Here is a 15,328-nt window from a genome sequence, read left to right as displayed (position 1 = left end):
CACAAAGACTTTTTTGTTATACATACACATTAACTATATTATATCCTGTATGTGAAGCCCAAGGGAATTCCTCTTCACTCAGTGCAACCCCAGGAAGCCAAGAGGCTGGACACCCCCGCTCCGCACCCTGCGGCCCAAGGCTGGGTGTGGAGTTAGCCAGAGAGGTGACTTTTGGGGGCCCAAGAACAAACTTGCACGGGAAAAAAATTACATTTGCATTTTCACTGACTTCCAACTGATATCAAGCATTGTTTTTGATTACCGGCTGGAGGCAGTGGAAGTGGACTACTGGTTTCTGGGTGACTCTATTTTCCATTTTATACTTCCTGTGGTGGCCATATCAGTTTGTATTCCCACCAACAGTGTGCAAGGGATGCCCCTTGGCCACATCTCACTAACACTGCTGGTCTTTTGTCTTTTTGTGGAAAGCCATCCCAACAGGTATGAGGTGGTATCGCATTACCGCTTAGATTTGCATTTCTGTGAGAGTGGGTGAAGTCCAACTTCTGATCATTTGCATGTCTTCTTTTGAGCAATATCTATTCAGACCTGTTAAATGCAAACTCATGAGATGGAATAAATGGGCTTCTTGGCTAGCAGAAGGATCAGATCCCTGAACACATTCCTGCCAACCATCAACAGGAAGGGTAGATGGGAATCAAGAAAATGCCCACTGCACCTACCAGCCAAGAGCATTTTTATAATGAAAAATTGGGGAAAAAAATCATAAACGATTTATATTGAACTTACATTCCCTGTGGATTCAAGAGGTGGGATAGATGAAGTGGGAAAGTTTTTTGTGATCAGAGCACAGTCCAGAGGGAAAAGCACTTGCTGCTTCAGGAATGGTTGGGGTCAGTAGTCTGGAAAGTTTATACATCACCAGCAGGTACTAGAGCTTGGTGGGTTGACCACCCAAGGGTGTTTTAAGCCAAGGTTGTAATCTATGTTAAAGAATGTGGAATAATCTTTTATTGGTTTCAGCAGCAGCTGTTAGGTAATTAACTTTCCTTATCTCTTCCTCCATTCTATGGCCCCTGTAATTAAATCTCAAAGTTTTTTTTTTTTTATCAGATCCTTTGCCCAGTTTTTATTTGGATAATTTGATTTTTTTGCTATTGACTTGTTTGTGTTCCTTGTACTAGCATGGTTAAAAAATATGATGAATGTTTAAGTGAAAATATTTATTACAGGAAAAGACACATTGCCCTTCAAAATACTCAAAGTATTTCCCATTGGTTTGAACACATGTATCCCATCATTCTCGGCAATGTGTCTTTTACTGTAGTAAGTTTTAAGAAATTAAAATCCACCATAGGTATTTTCTGTCCCCCTTGTATATTACAGATGTTAAGCCCTTGTCAGGTGTATGATTTACAAAGATATTCTATAGTTCCTATAGACTGTCTCTTCACCCTGTTGGTTGTGTACTTTCCCCTTTAGCTTTTTAGTTTGATGTGATTCCATTTGTCTATCTTTGTTTGTGTTGCTTGTGCTTTGGGACAGCAGGGTGGGGATAAATGACTTCCCTTTATGCTCCTAGGCTTTTTGGTTGGCTTACAAATTAAATACAGTAAGACAGATTAGCAGGAGGAAACTATACAATTGCATTATGTTACAAGGGCACTACATGAAATAAGACTGAGTACCTCAAACTGAGGAAGGCCTAGAAGTTTATATTTGTTCTTCATAGGAGAGGGTGGAAGGGAAGGGGAAATATTTGGAAAACATGAATGACCCTCAGAGGAATGAATACCAGCCTGTTTGGTCATGGTGTTGCTCTCCAATTTCCTGATCCATGACCCAATTCATCTTAGCTGGTGGATAGGATTCCGAAGGAGGGATTCGTGGTAATTGAGTTCCCTTTGGAGGATCGTCTATGCAGATGAGGGAGCTCAGGGAAAGGCTCTGCCCATGTCTTCAAGTGCCCTTTGTCCAAAGTCAGCAGCACCCCATGCTTGGGGTGGCAGCTCTTGCTCTTATGTAATAAAAGTTGTCTCTGAATAGCCCTCTTCCTGATGTAGACACTTTAATGCAGATTTCCTTCATTGCTGGAAATTGCTTTCACGAAAGAACAACTTACCATAAGTGATGTTAGTTTCCTGTTGCTATAACAAAATGCCTGAGTTAATTGACTTCTAAAGAGAAAAGGTTTATTCTGGCTCATGGTTTCTAAGGTTGTAGTCCCTGTTGCTTTGGGCTGGTGATAGGTAGCACAGCATGGCAGAAGAGCAGGCAGAGCAAATCACCCACCTCAGGATGAGCCAGGGAGCAAAGAGAGCAAAGACAGAGTCAGGGTCCTCTATTCCTCTGCAGGAGCATTTCCCCAGTGACCTAAAGACATAACACCAGGCTTGGCCTCTTTTTTTCTAATCTTCTCATAGTACTGGGGACTGAACCCATGGCCTTGCACATGCTAGGCAAGTGCTTTACATTGTGCTGAACCCCCAGCTCTAGGCTGTACCTCTTAAAGTCTCCACCATCTCTCAACAGTACCAGGCTGGAGACCAAGACTTTTCCATGTGGACTTTTCAGGACATTTGAGATAAAAAACATAGCAGAACTGCTCCTGTATCTCTAGTTTCTCAGAATTAGCAAATCTGTGTATGTCACAGAGGTACATTTTTCAATGATGTATTCTCGTCTTCTATAGTAATATGTTGGAGTGGTGTGTCCTGCATCTCTAGTTTCTCAGAATTAGCAAATGTGTGTATGTCACAGAAGTATATTTTTCAATGATGTATTCTCGTCTTCTATAGTAATATGTTGGAGTGGTGTGTTCTGAGCCCGCCCAAATTATTGCCCAGGCAAAAGTGTGGAGCTTCCTCACTGTGTTTTCTTCTAGTAGATTTATGGTTTCTATCTTATGTTTCTTGTTAGTGCAGGTTGAGTGGTTTTTGTATGTGATGTGTGTGGAAGGTTGAGTTTCATTCTTCTACATGTGGACATTTGATTTTCCTGGTACTATTTATTAAAGAGATTACTCTTTCCCTGCTGTATGTTTTTGGCACCTTTGCCAAAAATCAATCAACCATAATTGCATCAATTTGTTGCTGGGCTCACTGCTGTTTCTGTTTTTATGGCAGTACTGTGCTGTTTTCATTACTACTGCCTTGCACTAAGTTTTGAAATCAGGTAGTGTGATGCTTCCCACTTTGTTCTTTTTGCTCAAGATTGCAGAGGTTTTCAGAGTCTCTTGTGATGTCACTTGAATTTTACAATATGTCTGTTAAAAGTGCCATTAGAATTTTGATAGGGATTGCATTGAACCTATAGATAAGTTTGTGTGGTATAGACATTTTAACAATATTAATCCTTCCAATCCATAAACACAGGATATCTTTCCATTTATTTGAGTCTCCTTTAATTCTTCCACCAATGTTTTATAGTTTCGGTGCACAGATCTTTCATCAACTTAGTTACATTTACACATATGTAGGGTTTTTTAAAGGTGCTATTGTAAATAAGATTGTTTTCTTTTGTTTTCTAGATAGCTTGTTGTTACTGAAATACTATTGTTTTTTGCATATTAACTTCATGTCTTGAAATTTTAATGAATCCTTTTATTAGTTCTAACAGTTTTTCCTGTAGAGTCTTTAGAATTTTCTTTTGTGTAGAAGACCATGTTATCTGCAGATAGAAGCCACTTAACTTCTTTTCTTCTAATGTGGATGCCTTTCATCTCTTTCTCTTGCCTCACTGTGGCTAGGACTTCTGGGTCTATACTGAATATAAGTGGTAGAGGTATGGACCTCACTGTCTTGTTCCTGATCTTAGGAACGCTTTCAGCCTTCCACCAATGACTGTAATGTTGGTTGTAGGATTCTAGCTCTTTGTTGTGTGAGGTTCATTACTACTACACCTAATTTGTTGAGGGTTTTTTATCATGAAAAGATTTTGAATTTATTGAATGTTTTTCTGTACGTATTGAAATCATGTGAATTTCACCTCTATTCTGTTGATCAAAACATACTGTGCTTGTATTAAAAATTATTATAGTAAAACATATTGCCATGAATCCTTCTCAAAAAATAACTCTCCCTAACTTCAAACACATTCAAGCCATCATTCTTGACATTTTCTGAAGAGAACCTGAAAGTCATTTTGTGTGTGCCTTTATGAAGTGTGATAAAAAAAATATACAGTGAATCCTGCTGTCGAGTGCATCCAACAGAAAGGCAGGCTCATAAGAACATGATGCTGTGTCCTCATCCACCTTATTCATCAGATTTTGCACTGTGTAACTTCTGGCTCTTCCTCAAAGTCAAAATGACCGTGAAAGGGAAATGTTTTGAATCAGTTCAGGATATGGAGGCAGTCGCAACAGAGTAACTAAAGACACTCAGGAAAGAGGACTCCAGAGCTGCTGCTGAAAGTTGCCAGAATGATGGAATGAGTGTGTTCAAGATGGGTGGGATTCGAGGGGGATTCGTAGCAATGTGTCTTTTACTATAATATATTCTTTAAAATGGTTTAATAGTCACCATATTTGTTGATCACACCATCCCATCCTGAACCACCCTTGCATTTGAGGAATAAATCTTTCTTTCTCATTATTCTCTAAACTAGAAAAATCTCACCTCACAGTTAAAGGCTGTAGAGACTGGAAACAAATGGTGGCTCCGAGGAGATTTAAATCCAATAGGGACCCAATAATTAGGGAGAGTGCTATCACAGAAGAAGGCCCAAGTCTCCTGAGATGTAATAGGAACCACCAAGAGAGCCTGGAGTCTTGCTGGGGAATGCTATGGTCCGTCTGAGTCTCTCCTCCCCTCTCCTCCCCTCCTCCTCTCCCTTCCTATTCCCTTTCCTTCCCCTTCCCTTCCTATCTTAGTTACTTCTCTTTTGTTGCTGAAACAAAATACTGGACACCCAAAGTTAAAAGAGGAAAGGTTTATTTAGCTCACAGTTTGTAGAGGTTTTGGTCCATACTCGGCTGGCTCCAAGGCAGAAGGACGTCACAGAGGAGAAACAGTTTATGGCAGCACAAGGTAGCAAAAGCAACAAGGGACCTTAACAGTGTCTTTCTGCCCCTTTTACCTTATCCAGACTTCTTAGTGTGAATAGCACTCACACCCTTAATCCTAGTGCCCTTGAGCCTAGCATTGCACTGTGAGTCAGTCACGCACTCTAGATCCAGCCACCTCTGAAAAGCCCCACCTATGACTGTGTGAGGCTTTGGGGGGACATCCAGACATGAGCCATGACACCATCCCTGCCCTCTCCCTGGCCCATCCTCAGCCACTCCCTGTCTGCCTCCCCTTGGAAGTTCCTCCCTGAGTTGGCCATTAGCTCGATTCATGTGTAATAACTCCCTGAACACTACATGGAGGTAGAAACCATCCAAAGGGAAATGAGCAGAGTGGGCCTCACCTGTACACAGATGTGTCCCTCACCTGGATCTCTCAGGGGAGAGCAGGGGGCACGAGTCTTTCTCCTGGGACTTAGCATGTGCATGTGTGAGGGCTCCAGGTCAGGGGAGAGCTCACGAATCTCCATGCTCAGCCAACAAAGGACTCAGTCTGTAGCAGACTGAGTGGGAAAGGGGGCAGCTGGGTGGGACTGAGGTGAAAAGGAAGAAGAGAAAGGAGGCAGGGAAGAGAAAGGGGGTAGGAAGGAGGAAGAATGAGAGGAGGGGACACAGGCAGAGACCAAGAATGTGGGCAGATGAGAGAAGAGGGAGGGAATGGACTCGGCTCCTCCAGGCTCCTGTCGTCATAGCCTGTTCTGGCCACCCAGCAGCTCAAATCTCATCTTCTGTTTCTCTGCTATGGCCTGGACCACACGCAAACCTGAGAGAACTGGTGTCACTGGTGTGACAGTCGCCTGGGCATGTGGAACAGAGAGCAGACCCTGCCTGGCCTCGGATATAGATGAGTAAGAAAAATAACCCTGCTGCAGGAGAATGCATACAGGATGGCATCATTGAAAAAATGTTTCTAAAATGCAAAGCAGTTTGGGGCAAGTTTTGCTCCTTGGTTGGTCAGCTCCTGGGCTCATGCACTTGTGATAGGAGTACAGCCTTCCCTGGATGCTAGGGCCGGCAGGCTCTGAAATCAATGGCCTGGGCTGGAATCCTGGCCACACCCAGGCTGGTGGCTTTGAAAGTTACTTGCTGTGCCTCTGTGTTTCTGTCTGCTACCACGGGACAGTGATGAGCATCTCGTGGGAGTGTAGTGAGAGTGGGAAGACACAGCACCTGGAAGATTTCTCAGGATAGAGTGCAGCTGCCAGGAAAGCTCCACAACCTTAGCTGTTAGCATCTCCACTGTTCTGCGAGGGCATTGTGAGCATGCAGTTTGTAATAACCGCTACTTCTGTTTATGGTTTTCCTAAGTGGTGGAGTAAAGCTGGTGCTATAGTTTTGACTTAAGTACCACATAAAGGGACATGTGGCTGGGGGTTAGTCCTCAGGCCGGCACTATTGAAAGGCAGTGGAAATGTGAAGAGGTGAGGCCAGGTGGAAGGTCTTTAGGTCACTGAAAGAAACAGAGGGACCCTGTCACCTCCCTCCTTTGTTGTTTTTGCTTCCCAGCCACATCCTTCTGCCACAATGTGACAAAGCAACAGAGCCAATCAGTCATGAGCTGGAACTTGCACAATGGAGCCAAAAGAAACTTTTTCTAACCTTTTATAAACTGATCACCTTGGGTATTTGTTACAGTACTGGAAAGCTGAGTAGCACACATGGAATCCCATTAAGATTTGGTAAATCTGAGAGGTGGTAGGTGATTCATGGTTATCATATATTTCATATTATATCTAGATATCTGATAATAGGAAAGCAATTAAGTTGGGAAAAAAGGGGGAAGAAAAATAACAAAAATCCAAACCAATTCAGGAGTCCTGAAACCTTACAGGTCTGAGACAGAAAGGAGAGGTGGAGGAAGTAGCTGTGGGCATCCTTTAGAGAACAGACCCTCAGCAAACCAATCAGAGGATCAGCCTTGCTGGCCACACCCACCTAGTGAGGTCACTGGGGCCCTGGGTGGTCCTGTTGCTCTATCAAGAGCTCTGGAATCTCTTACCTTGGTGCCTTGATTTTGGATTTCCTGGCCTCCAGAACTGTAAGCGATTAATTTTCTATAGTTTATGAATTACTCAATCCAAGGCAGTGTGTTACAGCAGCTCTTTTAGACTAAACAGGAGAGCACTGTGTCAAGTGCCTTCTTAGGCAGATTCCAAGCACTGACTGCCCCCTCTTCCCCTCATCCGACAGGCAACCCCCCTTATCAGCTCCCCCGCCAGAATAAAGGATGAAAGGAGCTCAAGTCAGTTCCCTCAAAGATCTCTGTCACTTACCAGTGATTTTCTAGAGTTTTTTTTAAAGTAAAGTGTGTGCTCAGTGATTTTCTAGAGTTTTTGTTAAGCAAAGTGTGTGCTCAGATTGGGTTCTTCCTCATGGACAAAGTTACTTGGGTCTACCTGGGACCTAGTACTTCCTTCCCTGTTCCCAAGGGTGAGGGCAGGTGCTAACCCTGTCCAAACTCATGCCCCCCTTCAGCATCCCCATGGTGAAAGGCCCCTGGGACCTTCTGAACATTTGCAAACACAGGGTCTCCTGAGCTCTGCAGTGGACCGTGGCAGACATCCAGATGACCTCTAGGAACAAAGTCCTGACTGCTTTGTCTTTCCTTAGACACACAAGCCAGGCCTTCCTCCTCTACCCTGGACTCTTAGTCCCACCCTGCTAGGGTCAGGGGCTGAGGACGGTGAGGGAGTCTGTGCAGAAGACTAGGCCACGTCCCTGGGAGGAGCCACATCTCAGGAGTAAAAGCAGCCGGAAGTGTTATCCAGGTGTCGTTTACTTCCTTAACTCTGAGATCTTTCAGATAAGCCAGGCATAGTGTCAGGCGTCCAGGGTCACAGTCTCTCCCTGAGCCTTTGTCAAGGTTCCCTGCATGGATAAAGGAGCTCTGTGAAGAAGAGACAGACAAGTGACATACTACAAAGTCCCGCCCCATGACCCAAGGGTGTTCCAATCTGTGGAAACAGCACACACAAGTGGGAATGTCACCCAGGTGCAGGGCAGTGGGGACTGAGGAAGACAGCACACTTAGAGACAGAAAGTAGAACCATGGTTACCAGGAACTGGGAAAGAGGTTAATGGGAGTTAATGTTTACTGGGGACAGAGTTTGAACCTGGGAAGATAAAGAACTTCTAGGGAGGGAGGGCAGCGGTGGTTGTGCAACAGTGAGAATGTACTCAATGGCACTGACCTGTGTACTTGGAAATGGATGAAATGGTCAATTTTTTCTTTCCTGTTTTATCAAAATAAAAATTCAAAAAATTTAAGACATTCCCTAAATCTGAGTAATCAAGGTAGATATTTTAAAATCAAAATTGATGTAATAAAACCTGTGATGAACAAAATAGAATAAGCAAATAGAATCAGTATTTCTGCATTTTCCCGTTGCCCCAGGCTCCAACATGGCTCGGGCTGGGGCTAACAAGTTACTGCTCTTTGAGAATCTCCATGCTGGTCCCAGGATTCCACGCCCACGAGACAAGAATTCCCATCCATGTTTCACAGTAAGGAGGCTCCCAGAGCAAGTCACCAGCCCAGTGCCAGGCCTGAGCCCTCGGCCTCTGCCAGAGCGAAGCGTGTGCCCCACTGGAGAGGAAGAAGGCTCAGATCGGTGCCTTCCTGAGAAGGAAGAGCTCAGCAGCTCAGGATTTCCATCTGGAGGCTTGTGAGAAGTGGCTCAAGCGTCCCTCTTCCCCCTGTGGATTTTCGTGACCTCTGCTTTATCTCATCCCCATTAACCATGTGACTCTGGCTCTGTAATCTGCCCTTCTAAAGGTGGGAAAGGTGAGTTCCCTGACAGCACTGTTCTGGTGCCCAGCTGCCCCCTGGTCCCGGACACAGAAACAGAACCCAAGCTTCATCCTAGCGGGGACCTCCTGCCCACCGGACCTTGGCCACCTCCTACCTTGGGGAAAGCAAAGCTCTTGCCAGATGGGGCTTCCTGTGCCTCTTGCGGGGCCATGTCCCCCAAATCCAGCTGGCCGGCATAAAAGGAGCTCAGTAAATCCCTGATGAATGAATGAATAGATCAATGAAAGAATAAAAGCTACCTAGCATATAATCCTGGAAAAAGTGCGGACTACATTTTGTCATCCTTTACCTGACATAGAGGGCAGAGGTAACAGAATTTTTGTAGATTGAAACGAGAAAGCATTTAGATTTTGTGATGTTTTATAAAACTATGTAGAAAATATACAAATATATAAAGTACAGATTAAAATGTAACATATATAAATATTATACAAATATGTTATGTACATGGTTTATACTTTTTTGTTGTTTTCTGAGACAGAGTCTCACTGTGTAGCTGGGGCTGACCTTGAACTCACTGTGTAGCCCAGACTGGCCTTGAACTCCTGACCATCCTCCAGAGTGGGATTACAGGTGTGCGCCATGCCTGGTTTGTACACTGTATATTCATATATTATACAAAACACGTATTATTGAACACCAAGGGGGATGAAATACACATCAGGAGCAGGGGCCTTGCGTCAGCTAAGTGTGGGCTCTGCGCACGCATCTCCTCCCTCCTGAGCCCAGGGCTGCTGAACGCTGACTGTCCAAAGCCCTCCTGGCCTCACCTGGCTGCCCTTTTTCTCTGCCTGTACTAGCACAGCCAGAGATTTTCTGTCTCTTCATCTCCCCCAAGCTCCTGCCCCCTAGCCACTTGTGTCCCCCTGTTTCAGATCTGATCTCAGCATGGACAGCGTCTAGGACAAGGCAGGGTCTGCACATCCCCATTGCCCAAGACCCAGTAAATCAGAAGCCGTTTGGTAACAATATCTCCGCATCTGCCCAAAGCTAGAAAAGCAGCAAAGGTGACTCCCACTCACCCTGAAGTGTTCAGCTCATGGCCACCTTGTCCAGGGAGCCTGGCCCACCTCCCAGCCATCCCCAGGGGCCACAGGAAGAGCGAGAGGGGTGGCCATGGCCCCAGCCACGTGCACTGGTCACAGTTCTGAGCACCTGCAGCTCAGAGTCCTCCTTGTCCAACGGCTGGTGCTCTGGTGGAGGAAACGTGATGCTTTTAGGAACCCCAGCAAGGGCTGTTGTACAGGGTCAGCTAAGGTTGCACGAATGTCACACCTGCCAATGGCCACCCGCTAGGGACCCTGCCTGTACCTGCCTGGAGCCCCGCTTTGTGGGGCCACATGAGAGCCAGGGTCACATGGTCCTGAGCCTGAGGTACTGAGGACCATGAAGAAGTCCAGAAGAGACAGGTTGCCCAGCTTTCTTCTGCAGAAGAGCAGACTTCATGGTGTAGCTCATGGGCAGCCTGGCGGGGTGGATGGAACGGCTGGGGTCCTGTAGATTTGATTCAGAACACAGGTGTGATTGCTGAGGACCTGGGAATTATAGACAAGATGTTGATTTCTCAGGGTGGTGGGAGAGTAGCTGCATCCTGAGAGAGAAAAGAGCATCAACAGCTTTTCTGATAATCACCACAGACAGGCTGCAAAAGGCGGGCTGTGCTCCTGCGGAGGAATCCACACACAGCCCTCATGCCAGTGTGGATTGGATCCCGACTTCTGAGCCGTGTCTCAGGCACAAGAGATGGAGACCGTAGGTGGGTCGGGATAAACCTCTCCAGTTTCACTACCAGGACTTCGCCTCTCCAACCCTCAGCTTCTACTTCTGCAAAAATGAGTGTAGCAAAGCCAGCCTCCCAGGGTGACACAGAAGTGTAAATGACATGATGGATGAAAGTGAGCTTGGCAAATGGTGCTGCGTTTCACAATTGTTAATTACCTGGCTGCTTTGCAATGAAAAATAATCTCTCCCAACAGCAGAGGGGTGGAGTTTACCAGCAAACTGGAAAGGAGTTTCTTACTGTGAGCTTTTGTGGCCATGATGACAGCTAGCAGAGCATCTCTTTTACTAGAGGCTCATTTTTTATTTCCCACCTCCACTCCCTGGCCTCTGACCCACCCAGCTTCTCTCTGAGCCATGAGCTCTCAGGAACCCACCTTTGTGACCTTTCGCCGCACAAACGCACACACATGTGCTCAGCACGTCCTACGTTTGAAGAGGACAAGGGTAGAGACACAGAAGCAGCTGGCAGGAGTCTGATGTGGCAATCCTGGGCTGGTTTCCCATCTGAGCATGACTTGGGGAGGCAGCAAGGGACCTCAGAGCACACAGAACAAAGGCTATGTAAATTCCATTTCCAAAGATGTCCTCTCAAAGGCATGACCAAAAATGGCCTTTCCGTTACTGATTTCAAGCAGAACTCGCATGTTTGAACCCCGCCCAGGAGTTACACAATGCTTACACAACTGGGGTTTCCCCCGCACTGCTTCGGTCTCACCCTTCTGTTTTCCTTCCTACAGAAAAGAACAGATTAACATCTGTCCCCAATTGTGGGATTCTTGCATCTGCTCAAACCAAATGAGCTGCCTCCAATGGCCAAGCACAAGAACTGTATGTTCTTGGGGTAGGAAGTTCAAGGGTAATTTGAAAGTCAAACCAAGGGCTGTAGACTCTGTTTTGTGGGAGGAGGAACTGGAAGCTTGGGTGAGGTCCCCCCCCCCACTGCCAACCCCGTGGCATTTCTAATGACTTAGGCCAGACTCAGTGCTTTCATTCATTTTGTCCATTGCTATGATAGAGTATCACATACTAGGGAATTTGTAAAAAAAAGAATATTTTTCATAGGTTGAGGATGGGAAGTCCAACATAGAGTCTCCAGCCTCTTGGCAGGACTGTTTTGCTGGCTCATTAAAGGGCAGAAGCACAAGAGACCGTGTGTGAGACAGGACAAATTGGGGCCTGCTCCTGTGCTCCTCTGCTCCCACCACCGCAGAGCCCCTCCTGAGCAGGGCGCTCTGGACCTGGGCCCCTCAGCACTGTCACAATAGCAGTTCAGTTTCAGCCCGGTCTGCAGGGGACATTCCAACCACAGCACATGGGTGGTCACTGTGGTCAGAGGGTGGCAGCAGCGGATGGGAGGCCTGGCTGGGTTAAGTGTCAGTTTCATCGCTGGCCTCTGTACCGGGGTACTTGGCACGGAAAGGGAGGCATGGCTGTTCAGAAGCTTATTATCTCGCCGGCCCCAGCACTGTACGCCTTGCCTGCGTCGTTGTGCTCATGATGCCCGTGTTGACCCCAGGTTACCCATGGCACACCATGTTGCACGGAAGACAGATTTACATACCCACAGCCACGCTGTGACCCCGTTTATGGAGGGGAACTGAAGGAGACATTAGTCTGCCACATGCCCCAGGTCACACAGCGGGACACAGCAGAGGGGGTGGGGAAGATTGCCCAAGCTGGCTCCAAAGTTCAGGAACCCCGCTGACCTTCCTGATGTTTCCAGAGAGGCCACCAGGCAACTGGCTGCCACCCTCAGCGTGGCACTGGCTGCCACTCCCCCTCCCTCCCGGATCTTACGTACCCCACTGAGCTGCCCCACCACACTCCAGAGCTGCTCTCTGCCAGGAGTGTTCACCGTCCTCTCAGTGAGGGCGGCCGACGGTTCTGCCAGTAAGGAGAGAGCTGGATGTGCTGTGCTCCAGACGGCTTCTTACCACCAGGTAGAGAGCCTAGACAATGGACCACAGCTACCTGATCTCTGTGTGGCCTCAGATTTGAGTTTGTTAAATACTTAATTTGAGATTTCTAAATACTTACTTTCCCTTTCCTTCCCTCATTTTTTTGTTAAAGTTTTAAAAAATCATGACAATCACTTCTTGGCCTTTTGGCTAAGATCAAGTGTAAAAAATCATGACAAGAAGTTCAGATTGGTCACAAGGGCAAAAAGCCTCAATCGACACTATCTTTACAAATGAGTAATTAGCTTTATAAAAGTAATTATTGATTCTATTGGAGACCATGGAGTTGAATTATTTAGTCACATGGTGAAAGCAATTTGGTTAATTTTTATGTAACATTGGATAAAACATTACAATTTCTAAAAGGGACAGAATGTAGTGTTTATAAGATGATGTAAATTCAGCTTGGTCTAGAAACCTCTTCCTTAACACCTCTCCTAGCCATGCCATTCTTTAAACTATGAGATGGTTCTTAGGAGAGACATTGTGTAGGGATGATTTGGGTATTGAAAACTCCCCCAAATGCTTGGTCCCCCAGCCTCTGGTGTGATTGAGAGGTGATGGAGCCTTCAGGAGGTTGGGCTTGAAGGGTCAGTCATCTTTGGGTCACTGGAAGTGTGCTGCTGAATTGGGACTGGCTTCTTCCTTTCTCTTTTGCTTCTTGGCCATGAGGTGAACAGCTTTGCTGCACCATGAGCTCACCCCATGACGTGTTGGCTAGCCACTGCCCAAAGCAATGGGATGGAACCGCCAAAGCTCTGAGCCAAAACAAACCTTTCCTCTTTGTAAATTCACTACCTCAGGCATTTGTTATAGGGACAGAAAGCTAATAACATGCATTAAACAGACAGTTATAACTCAAGACAATATAACTCCGAACTGTCAAGAATGTGGTAAAATATACATTTTCCCCCTAAAAACTGTTTAAAATTGGAGTGGAACATCAAAAGGGACAGAGATAGAAGGATAGGGAGAGTAGGAAGAGAACTTTGAGAATGTCCTCTACACCCTGTTCAAAGGAACTTTGTCTCCATCATGCAGAAAAACAGGCACTACTGTTTTATTTTGAATAAAAATACATCTTCCTAAAAAGTTATGGAGGGGTAAGACCAGAGGGATGAACACTGGATTAGAGAGAGCCATCGCTAATTTTCCCCATCCTTCAAGGTCTATGCCTTATGTTCTGGGTGAGGCATTCTCCTTTCATAATGGTTGTCAAAGCTTGATCCACAGACTCCGGTAGTCTCTGAGCTCCATTCAGAGCCAGCTCAAGGTCAAAACTACTTTCTACAATAACATTAATAGATTTCCCTTTTTTACTGTTTGTGCAAAGGCAAGGGTGAATAAGACTGCTGGTCCCTTAACGTGAATCGGGCAGAGGCACTAAATCATATATTCTTTACTGCCGTGTACTTGCTTGAAAAATAAATATAAAAAGGAAAAGACCAATCTCATTCAAGAATTTCTTTGATGAAAAGGAAAAGTTAATTAAAGAACATGAATCTTTAGTTTCTCTGTAATAAAATGGAAAATCTGCTGTGTACTCAAGTATAGTAACTGTCCCAAGGAAATGCAGGTGTGTATTGAGTTGCCAGCTAAACTAGCCACTTAATTTGTGTACAGCTTTTTATACTTTTTTACAACCTACAGATTATGTCTATTTGGCAAACCATGTGTTTGGTATTTGGCAGGTTATTTCTCAAAAATAAATGGAACAAGCCTGTCACTTCAAATAAAACAAATTAGGGGAGGATGTGTTGCCAATGATAAAACCTGAGTTTTCAAGTAGAAATGTGAGTTTTTGAAAATTTGTTATCTGTCACTGTGAGCTTGATAGTTTCCATGTACTTTTTGGTTAAGGTTGGTGATACTAACTACTATGATCATTTGATACAATGGACTGAAATGTATCTTCATTTTGGACCAATAGTTTCCAAATGATCAATCAATGATGTTATGGGTAAAAGCCATCCCAAGTCCAAGACAGATCAATTGAATTTAATGTAACCATAGAAAGTTTGATTATGGTTTCATATTTTATTGCAATAAAGATTTCATAAATTACCATGTGTAATTTTGGGGATATTAAAAAATCCACAATTGTATGATACAACTATTAAATGCTGTTTCAATTGTTTATCTGTGTTAGGCCAGATTTTCTTCACATACTCACATCAAATTATGTCAGAAGAGACTGAATGCAGAAGCAGGTAGAAGAATCCATCTCTTTTATTACAGCAAACATTAAAGAGATTTGTAAACATGTGAAACAATACCATAGTTACTATAAAACAATCTAGGATTTGTTCTAATTTCAAATATGGTAACTTTTTTGGTGGTTCTGGGGATTGAACCCAGGGCCTTTCTCATGCTAGGCCAAAGTTCTACCTGAGCTCCACCCCCTGCCCCTAATCTGGAAGCCATTTATGGGGTTATCTAGTGGTTTGCTGGTGAGTTAATGAGGTCCCTACAGGGAGAGGAAGCTGTTTTGTGGCAGTGTTTGCTGATCCCGGTGGTGTGAATACTCTCTTCACTGGGAGTCGGGAAGAGATGTGTGCCACCGCAGTGTTCTCATGCATTCAGAGGGGTTAAGGATCCCAGAGAACCACGCTGGTCTTTAGATGTCACCTCACTGTCGGCGTCAGCACTCTAGCGAAGGGACGTGGCTGCTATGGTATCAAAGTGCAGAAGTGCTGAAACCTTGCGGGCTCATCTGCTTCACCAAACATCCCCAAAAATCTCTTCTCA

At 45.1% G+C, this 15,328-nt stretch overlaps 1 long non-coding RNA gene across 1 annotated transcript; it reads right to left on the bottom strand.

The window, feature by feature from the left end:
* Positions 1-2,648: 2,648 nt before the first annotated feature.
* LOC110348658 (uncharacterized) lies at positions 2,649-10,986 on the bottom strand. Its single transcript, XR_002394089.2, has 3 exons — positions 10,473-10,986; positions 10,152-10,375; positions 2,649-10,033 (listed from the first exon to the last, which is right to left on the bottom strand). It is a non-coding gene; the product is annotated as an uncharacterized LOC110348658 (long non-coding RNA).
* Positions 10,987-15,328: the final 4,342 nt, after the last annotated feature.

The sequence above is a fragment of the Heterocephalus glaber genome, unplaced genomic scaffold, assembly GCF_053883595.1.
Source record: "Heterocephalus glaber isolate CG9 unplaced genomic scaffold, H.glaber_assembly_v1.0 deba00000122, whole genome shotgun sequence".
Lineage (NCBI taxonomy): Eukaryota > Metazoa > Chordata > Mammalia > Rodentia > Bathyergidae > Heterocephalus > Heterocephalus glaber.
Note: the sequence above shows the minus strand (reverse complement) of the source record. Positions and strands in the feature narration are given on the sequence as shown.